Source organism: Cherax quadricarinatus, unplaced genomic scaffold, assembly GCF_038502225.1.
Source record: "Cherax quadricarinatus isolate ZL_2023a unplaced genomic scaffold, ASM3850222v1 Contig4378, whole genome shotgun sequence".
NCBI lineage: Eukaryota > Metazoa > Arthropoda > Malacostraca > Decapoda > Parastacidae > Cherax > Cherax quadricarinatus.
In genome coordinates this window covers 22,155-32,565 of record NW_027199404.1, presented here as the reverse complement: position 1 = coordinate 32,565, position 10,411 = coordinate 22,155, and the positions used below count along the sequence as shown (strand labels likewise).

General features: G+C 40.9%; 1 long non-coding RNA gene across 2 annotated transcripts; it reads right to left on the bottom strand.

The window, feature by feature from the left end:
- Positions 1–4,163: 4,163 nt before the first annotated feature.
- Positions 4,164–8,877, bottom strand: LOC138852138 (uncharacterized). Of its 2 annotated transcripts, XR_011391579.1 has the most exons (3): positions 8,678–8,877; positions 5,572–6,876; positions 4,164–4,419 (listed from the first exon to the last, which is right to left on the bottom strand). It is a non-coding gene; the product is annotated as an uncharacterized lncRNA (long non-coding RNA). The 2 variants fall into 2 exon arrangements; XR_011391578.1 differs by lacking the exon at positions 8,678–8,877 and having other exon boundaries at positions 5,572–8,337.
- Positions 8,878–10,411: the final 1,534 nt, after the last annotated feature.

Genomic DNA, 10,411 nt, shown 5'->3' with positions numbered 1-10,411 from the left:
CTTCCCTTCTTCTTTTAATGCCACTAGGACCAGCTTCAGAGTCACTGGACTTCTTTCGCACAACATATCTGTCCATAGTGGCCTGTACCTCTGGTTCCTTTATGATTTGTCTAAAGTGGTTCACAACATTGTCATTGTAACAGTCACCAGCACGGCTTGCAATAGCTGTGTGAGGGTGATTTTCATCAAAAAAGGTTTGCACTTCAAGCCATTTTGCACACATTTCCTTAATCTTTGAAGTAGGCAATTCCTTCAATTTCTCTCTCCCCTCCTTTGAACCAGTTTCCCCAGGTCTGGCCTCTTGCTCTTGAAGTTGATCTATCAGCTCATCAGTGGTTAGTTCTTCATTGTCCTCCTCCACCAACTCTTCCACATCCTCCCCACTAACCTCCAACCCCAAGGACTTCCCCAATGCCACAATTGATTCCTCAACTGGTATACTCCTCTCAGGGTTAGCCTCAAACCCTTCAAAATCCCTTTTGTCTACACATTCTGGCCACAGTTTCTTCCAAGCAGAGTTCAAGGTCTTCTTAGTCACTCCCTCCCAAGCCTTACCTATAAGGTTTATACAATTGAGGATATTAAAGTGATCTCTCCAAAACTTTCTTAGAGTCAGTTGAGTTTCTGAGGTCACTACAAAGCACCTTTCAAACAGAGCTTTTGTGTACAGTTTTTTGAAGTTTGCAATAACCTGCTGGTCCATGGGCTGCAGGAGAGGAGTGGTATTAGGAGGCAAAAACTTCACCTTAATGAAGCTCATGTCCCCATAAAGTCGCTCTGCCACGTCTGTAGGATGACCAGGGGCATTGTCTAACACCAGGAGGCACTTAAGTTCTAATTTCTTTTCAGTTAGGTAATCTTTGACATTGGGGGCAAATGCATGGTGTAACCAGTTATAGAAAAAGTCCCTAGTGACCCATGCCTTACTGTTTGATCTCCACAGCACACACAAATTATCCTTGAGGACATTCTTTTGCCTGAACGCTCTGGGAGTTTCAGAGTGATACACTAATAAAGGCTTAACTGTATTTGTCAGCCATGCTTCTACCCAGGAAAAAATTTCTCCTCCTATTCCGTGTGCCTTAAGTTTCCTCAATAGCCTCTGGTGTGGAGCTCTATCGAAAGCCTTACTGAAGTCCATATACACAATATCATATTCATTAGCATGATCTACCTCCTCAAACACCTTAGTGAAAAAAGTTAGTAAATTCGTAAGACAGGAACGCCCCTTTGTAAAACCGTGTTGAGTTTCGTTAATCAATTTATGCCTATCAAGATGGCCGAATTGCTCCGGCAATTATTGATTCCATAAATTTTCCCACTATGGAGGTAAGGCTTATTGGTCTATAGTTCAAAGCCAAGGCCCTGTCACATGCCTTGTAAATAGGTATTACATTTGCCATTTTCCACTTATCAGGCACTATGCCAGTTTGTAATGATATGTTAAAAAGATTAGCCAAAGGTATGCTAAGTTCCTCTTTACATTCCTTTAACACCTTTGCAAACAGTTCATCAGGGCCTGGGGATTTGTTAGGTTTTAGTTTCTCTATTTGTCTGAGGACTATATCACTAGTTACCGCAATCGTACATAGTTTATCATTCTGTTCTACATAATCTATTATTTCAGGAATATCGCTAGTATTTTCCTGGGTGAAAACAACCGGTTGGTTAGAACCAAGCTCTGTCATAAGTCGGATGGTACTAATACATTATTTAAGTATGCATACTGGTCAGAGAGCCCATCACAAGTCCACGTCGTCGGTAAACGAGTACGCCGCTAAGTGAGGAGAGGCTATATATACCCATAACATCAGATGTTATTATCAGTGTCAGATATATTATTTGTTGCTCAGTAGTCTGAGAGAATTTTTCTAACCTCTATATTCATAAAGATTAGAGGGAAGAGGAGCGATTGGTGGAATGATGATGTGAAGAGAGTAGTAAGGGAGAAAAAGTTAGCATATGAGAAGTTTTTACAAAGTAGAAGTGATGTAAGGAGGGAAGAGTATATGGAGAAAAAGAGAGAGGTTAAGAGAGTGGTGAAGCAATGTAAAAAGAGAGCAAATGAGAGAGTGGGTGAGATGTTATCAACAAATTTTGTTGAAAATAAGAAAAAGTTTTGGAGTGAGATTAACAAGTTAAGAAAGCCTAGAGAACAAATGGATTTGTCAGTTAAAAATAGGAGAGGAGAGTTATTAAATGGAGAATTAGAGGTATTGGGAAGATGGAGGGAATATTTTGAGGAATTGTTAAATGTTGATGAAGATAGGGAAGCTGTGATTTCGTGTATAGGGCAAGGAGGAACAACATCTTGTAGGAGTGAGGAAGAGCCAGTTGTGAGTGTGGGGGAAGTTCGTGAGGCAGTAGGTAAAATGAAAGGGGGTAAGGCAGCCGGGATTAATGGGATAAAGATAGAAATGTTAAAAGCAGGTGGGGATATAGTTTTGGAGTGGTTGGTGCAATTATTTAATAAATGTATGGAAGAGGGTAAGGTACCTAGGGATTGGCAGAGAGCATGCATAGTTCCTTTGTATAAAGGCAAAGGGGATAAAAGAGAGTGCAAAAATTATAGGGGGATAAGTCTGTTGACTATACCTGGCAAAGTGTATGGTAGAGTTATTATTGAAAGAATTAAGAGTAAGACGGAGAATAGGATAGCAGATGAACAAGGAGGCTTTAGGAAAGGTAGGGGGTGTGTGGACCAGGTGTTTACAGTGAAACATATAAGTGAACAGTATTTAGATAAGGCTAAAGAGGTCTTTGTGGCATTTATGGATTTGGAAAAGGCGTATGACAGGGTGGATAGGGGGGCAATGTGGCAGATGTTGCAGGTGTATGGTGTAGGAGGTAGGTTACTGAAAGCAGTGAAGAGTTTTTACGAGGATAGTGAGGCTCAAGTTAGAGTATGTAGGAAAGAGGGAAATTATTTCCCAGTAAAAGTAGGCCTTAGACAAGGATGTGTGATGTCACCGTGGTTGTTTAATATATTTATAGATGGGGTTGTAAGAGAAGTAAATGCGAGGGTCTTGGCAAGAGGCGTGGAGTTAAAAGATAAAGAATCACACAAAGTGGGAGTTGTCACAGTTGCTCTTTGCTGATGACACTGTGCTCTTGGGAGATTCTGAAGAGAAGTTGCAGAGATTGGTGGATGAATTTGGTAGGGCGTGCAAAAGAAGAAAATTGAAAGTGAATACAGGAAAGAGTAAGGTTATGAGGATAACAAAAAGATTAGGTGATGAAAGATTGGATATCAGATTGGAGGGAGAGAGTATGGAGGAGGTGAATGTATTCAGATATTTGGGAGTGGACGTGTCAGCGGATGGGTCTATGAAAGATGAGGTGAATCATAGAATTGATGAGGGGAAAAGGGTGAGTGGTGCACTTAGGAGTCTGTGGAGACAAAGAGCTTTGTCCTTGGAGGCAAAGAGGGGAATGTATGAGAGTATAGTTTTACCAACGCTCTTATATGGGTGTGAAGCATGGGTGATGAATGTTGCAGCGAGGAGAAGGCTGGAGGCAGTGGAGATGTCATGTCTGAGAGCAATGTGTGGTGTGAATATAATGCAGAGAATTCGTAGTTTGGAAGTTAGGAGGAGGTGCGGGATTACCAAAACTGTTGTCCAGAGGGCTGAGGAAGGGTTGTTGAGGTGGTTCGGACATGTGGAGAGAATGGAGCGAAACAGAATAACTTCAAGAGTGTATCAGTCTGTAGTGGAAGGAAGGCGGGGTAGGGGTCGGCCTAGGAAAGGTTGGAGGGAGGGGGTAAAGGAGGTTTTGTGTGCGAGGGGCTTGGACTTCCAGCAGGCATGCGTGAGCGTGTTTGATAGGAGTGAATGGAGACAAATGGTTTTTAATACTTGACGTGCTGTTGGAGTGTGAGCAAAGTAACATTTATGAAGGGGTTCAGGGAAACCGGCAGGCCGGACTTGAGTCCTGGAGATGGGAAGTACAGTGCCTGCACTCTGAAGGGGGGTGTTAATGTTGCAGTTTAAAAACTGTAGTGTAAAGCACCCTTCTGGCAAGACAGTGATGGAGTGAATGATGGTGAAAGTTTTTCTTTTTCGGGCCACCCTGCCTTGGTGGGAATCGGCCAGTGTGATAATAATAATAATAATAGTTGTACAAGCTTTAATCAGTCCTAATTTTCTGTCATTTAAGAAAAATTTGTTTTTTTTCCTCAATTTTCCATCAAATTATATACTTTTTGTTTTATTACCTTCAGAAAAAGATTCTCTACCATTTCATGAGAAAATTTTTTTTTTTTTTTTTGAAGATTTTTGGACACTGTGGACACTTCAGATCAGGAGTCTGGGCACTTAAGGTGTTAAAAGAACCTTCTTACCTTTGTTCTTGACCAAACACTTAACTTCTTAGTTAAGCAGTCACCTCTCTGGATCCTCACTTCTTGTACATACAATCCTGTAATGAAAATTATATTTCATTCACAAAAGTCTATTCATAGCATTTCTCTTAAAAGCTTTTAACTTTTACTGTAAGCTCACAGGGAAGAAATGACTGAGACTTGGTAAGGAGAGAGGAAGAGAACAGAGTGAGACTTGGCAAGTTGAAAGGAAGAGATGGGGGTAAGAGAATATGATGGAGAGATCAGAAGGAAAATATATGGAGACTTAGGATGGGTGTGCAGGTAGGATTACAGGTTGATCAAAGGTAAGGTATATGGAGTGACCTAGGATGGTTGAGAGGGCAGCATTACAGGCCGTTAGTGGTCTCCTGGTTATCCAGTAAGATCCGGCAGTCTTACATGATGTGAGGATCGCTGTGCTGCTGCTTGTCTGCTAACATAATGTGGGTCATCCCTGAGCATTATGAAGAGAGTGTCAGTCAGGCTTGTCAGGTGAGGACTCGTCCCCCCCACCAGCCACTTACTACATCTTAGATTATAATCAAAATGAAGCACTAAACCACAAGGGCTATACAGCACTACACCCTAGAGCTAGGTGAGAAGTCTTCCCCCCTTTGAGAAACCCCCGACCATGCTTGCGGGCTTATTCCACTCCCTGAGGTGCTGCCTCTCACAGACTTACATGCTTGTCCCTGTCCACAACTCCACCTGTTATTCGGATGGGTGAGGATAGGAATGTGAAGGTTAGCAGGGATAGAGAAAGGGAGAGGAAAAAGAAGAAATGCAATGGGGACTACATTATCAGAATGGGGGTGAAATAAACTCCTAAGAGTATAACAGTAAATTTTCATTTTTTCATGTGAATAAAAATTCAAAATAGAATTCATGTGTAAAGCCTGGGAGCATAACTAATAAACAGAGGAAAGCCAGTATTGTTTATTACAGACTATTTTGAAATCGGTCAAATTACAAATTTCTGATTACTGAATAGTTAAAATAGTCGACTGGGTGGTTTTTTGGGTGCAATCAATAAAATCGAAGACATGCTAGCAAGATAGCTAAGAATTTGGTTGACTGGAACTACATAATTGGCTTCAAACTGGACTCAAATGGGGCAAAATTCCTGATATGTAAATATGCTGACATAGCAAAATTTGCAAAATGCACAATTTCATCAATTCACCATAAAATTTTTTGTTTTTTATTACCTTCAGAAAAAGATTCTCTACCATTTCAAAAGAATTTTTTTTTTCTGAAGATTCTTTGACACTGTGGACACTTAAGATCAGGAATCTGGACACTCAAGAAGTTAAAGATCTATTCACCTTCATTCTTGACTACACACATTCTTTAATAAGCAGTCACCTCTCTGGATCCTCACTTCTTATACATACAATCCTGTAATGAAAATTATAATTTATTCACAAAAGTCTATTTATATCATTTCTCTTAAAAACCTTAAACTTTTACTGCTCACAGGGAAGAAATGAGGGTGAGAGTTGGTAAGCAGAGAGGAAGAGACAAGAGTGAGACTTGGTAAAGAGAGAGGAAGAGATGAGGGCATGAGAATACGAGGGAGAGATCAGAGGGAAAATATACGGAGAGACTTAGGATGGGTGTGCAGGTAGGATTACAGGCTGATCAAAGGTAAGGTACATGGAATGACTTAGGATGACAGAGGGCAGGATTACAGGCCGTTAGTGGTCTCCTGGTTATCCAGTAAGATCCGGCAGTCTTACATGCTGTGAGGATCGCTGTGCTGCTGCTTGTCTGCTAACATAATGTGGGTCATCCCTGAGCATTATGAAGAGAGTGTCAGTCAGGCTTGTCAGGTGAGGACTCGTCCCCCCCACCAGCCACTTACTAGACCTTAGGTTATACTCAGAATGAAGTGCTAAAGCACAAGGGCTATACAGCACTACACCCTAGAGGTAGGTGAAAAGTCTTCCCCCCTTTGAGAAACCCCCGAGGGTAACCCATTGGGGAACCAGTGGGGGACCATGCTTGCGGGCTTATTCCACTCCCTGAGGTGCTGCCTCTCACAGACTTACATGCTTGTCCCTGTCCACAACTCCACCTGCATTAGGATGGGCGAGGATAGGAATATGCAGGTTAGCAGGGATAGAGAAAGGGAGAGGGAAGAAAAGGAAATGCAATGGATACTACATTATCAGGATGGGGGTGAGCTAAACTCTTAAGGGTTATGCAGTACCTTATGAGAATATAAGGCAATAATCACAAAAAAAAAGGTGATCTCCAATTCCTTGACTCAAGACACCTTTCATTAAGGGTTCAATCCAGGTAAAGCAGACAGTTCTAATTCCTTGGTTCAAGAGCCCAGAGTACAAAAGGATACAAGTTGAAACTTGGGAGTGCTGGTAATACAGCACTGCCTGGTTCATGACAGGTTCAATTCCTTGCATTAAGGATCCTCCCAGCCATTGTTCTTGACCATGTACTAATGTTCATCACAAAGCAGTCACCTCCCTGGGTCCTCACTTCTCCACACAATCCTGTAATGAAAATTATAATTTATTCACAAATTCAAATCATTACATTTCTTAGAAAACTCTGACATGTTAAAATATATTTATACCAAAATTAAAATTACGTCTTCAGTGCAACAGTAAGGCTGCCCTCTATCAACTGATAACAAGAAAGCCAATAAAATTGCAAAAATCATCCTAGAAAACACCTCAATGTTGCTAGTACCCAGGCACCTCATCACTAGTACCCAAGCAGCACTAACAATACATATTGCTACTGGTCTCATTTTTCCATTCAGATTTCAAGACATACACAATTAGCTTAACCCTTTTGCTGACTGCTCCATAGTACTACAGCTTTGAGGTAACTGTCTGTGCCATAGTACTACACCAAAATTCTAGAGGCTCATAAGGCTGAGAAGGCTCATAGGCCTACATATGAGAGAATGGGTCTACTTGGTCAGTTAGCACAGTAAACAAAAAATCAGGGTGCCCACAGTGCATTGTGGGAACGCCACTTAGTACCCATTGTTCACCATGCCTTACAATAAGAAAACCCTCACTCCCTGTCGAACTGGGAATCTCCTCTTCCCAAATGACAGTTCTAATATGGATGGAAGTGATCCAAAGAGGAATTCTATGGTTTTGAATGAATTGTGACCAAAAGCAATGCTCAGGATATCAAAAATAGTGAGCAAAACCTTGATGGCCCTCAACCTTCCACTGGTCCATCTGGGTCACATTTAGTTGCACCTTACCATAAGCATAAGCTTGTATTTTCCCATGGCCAGGTCTCAGATCTGAGTAATGGTGATGACAAGGTGGATTTTGATTTTCTTGCTCTTGATGGCCATTCAAGTAGCGACAACAAGGAAGAACATTCACCAGTGATGCCGCATGCAGTCTGGTAGTGTGCCATATGCAATTCCAAGTGGACGGAATACATCCCATGGCCCAACACCAGGAACAGTGTGACAATTATGTGGCTACAATTGGGATGGATAATATACCACACACATCAGTAGGTGGTGGTGGTGCCATGCGGGGTGCAGCACTAGCAACAGCCAGACTGGAACCCATACTGCTGACTCAGCACATCCATGACCCAGGGCATCCTCAACCAGCCCCACACAACCTGCACAACCACAGCTAGCTATTAACATCCAGTACTCACCAGCAAACCACATCTGAGATTGGCAGGAAAATGCAAATTTTGTGCCCCATCCCCATCAATTTGATGACAATAACAGTGGAATCCTGCCAAATTGTACCCTTGGAAACACTGCATGTGAAGTGGAATTCTTTGAACTGTTATTTGACAAACTCTGGTGGTAAATGTCAGTGAAAACAACAGGTACAATGATTATACAATGGTTTTACCACAGTCACAACTACACTGGTGAAAGGAGACAACTGTGGCTGAGATGTATTTGTTTTATGCCACAATAATGCTTATGCCACGTATGTATAAGCACAATATTCAATTATACCAGTACTCACCAGCAAACCACATCTGAGATTGGCAGGAAAATGCAAATTTTGTGCCCCATCCCCATCAATTTGATGACAATAACAGTGGAATCCTGCCAAATTGTACCCTTGGAAACACTGCATGTGAAGTGGAATTCTTTGAACTGTTATTTGACAAACTCTGGTGGTAAATGTCAGTGAAAACAACAGGTACAATGATTATACAATGGTTTTACCACAGTCACAACTACACTGGTGAAAGGAGACAACTGTGGCTGAGATGTATTTGTTTTATGCCACAATAATGCTTATGCCACGTATGTATAAGCACAATATTCAATTATACCAGTCCACTGACCTCTTAATTTCTACCCCAGACTTCAGTAATATTATCCTCATCAACAGACTTCTACTGTTACGTATGCTACACTTCTCTGATAAAAGACCTGACAGCAACCACAGATTATACAAGATAAGAATGTTTTTATGCATTTTATGCATTAATTGGTTGTGTTGGGAGCAGTTCGACTTTTGAGGTTCCACTGTATTAATAATTATTATTATTATTATTACAATAATACATATGCACTAATATTAATATTATTAAACTTAAATATAATAATCATGTCCACTCATTACTTACCTTAAAATATCTGTAGTCTTAATGTAGAGTGAGAGGTGAGTAAACAAGATTAAATGAGAGAGAATGAGAGGGTAGAAGGTTGGCGAGTTATGTAAAGAAACGTCGTTGTTGTTACCAGCCCGGACACGAATGGTTTCTGTTCACTCTGTCAAGCCGACCAGAAAAACATCTCATATTTGTTAAGTTATATGTTTATATGTTATGTAGCATGTTTATTATATAATTTTGAAAAAGAAATCATAGATGGATTAAGCAAAATGCCTACATTTAATGCACCTCAGTGATTATTATTGTGTTATTATCATTATTAATATGGCATTTTCAAGACCAATTACACTCTTAATGAGTGACTCAGAGAGACAAGCAGACAGAAAGACAGACACAGGTAGACAGAAAGACAAACACACAGGTAGACAAAAAGGCATACACAGGTAGACAGAAAGACACACAGGTAGACATAAAGACAGACACAAGTAGACAGACACAGAGGTAGACAGAAAGACACACACAGGTAGAAAGACACAGGTAGACAAAGACAGACACAGGTAGACATAAAGACAGACACAGAGGTAGACAGAAAGACAGACACACAGGTAGACAAAGACAGACACACAGATACAGACAGACAGATAAACAGACACACAGAGATACAGAAATATACAGGCAGATACAGACAGGTTTATGTGCAACAGTGAAAACAAATTGAGAGTTTGAGAGTAAGAGCCTTTCTTGCCACAATCTCCAGTGCAAGATTCAGACTTCATCTTAGGGGCCATGGTGAAATTTACTGTCCAGATAGTACAGTTAATACAGTATGATGCTGCTGATAGGACAGGGTTATTCAAACTGATACTGCCTGCATGACACATTGCCGCCGCGAGTATCGTCAAATATTGTACAGTGGTGTGCATCAGCTGGCCCAGCCAAGCTGCCAGATGCACGGTCGTAAGTCGAGTGGACTTATGTCGAGCAGGACGTAAGTCGTAAGTATTTGGAAAAACTCGCACATGGACACACTCGCAAGTAGAGGCTCCACTATACATGTCAGCTATGGTCTGTATACCTTGTACATGTATGTACTTGTATACCTTGTACATGTACTTGTATACCTTGTACATGTACTTGTATACCTTGTACATGTATTTGTATACCTCGTACATGTACTTGTATACCTTGCACATGTACTTGTATACCTTGTACATGTACTTGTATACCTTGCACATGTACTTGTATACCTTGTACATGTACTTGTATACCTTGCACATGTACTTGTGTACCTTGTACATGTACTTGTATACCTTGCACATGTACTTGTATACCTTGCACATGTACATGTACTTGTATACCTTGCACATGTACTTGTATACCTTGTACATGTACTTGTATACCTTGTACATGTACTTGTATACCTTGTACATGTACTTGTATACCTTGTACATGTACTTGTAT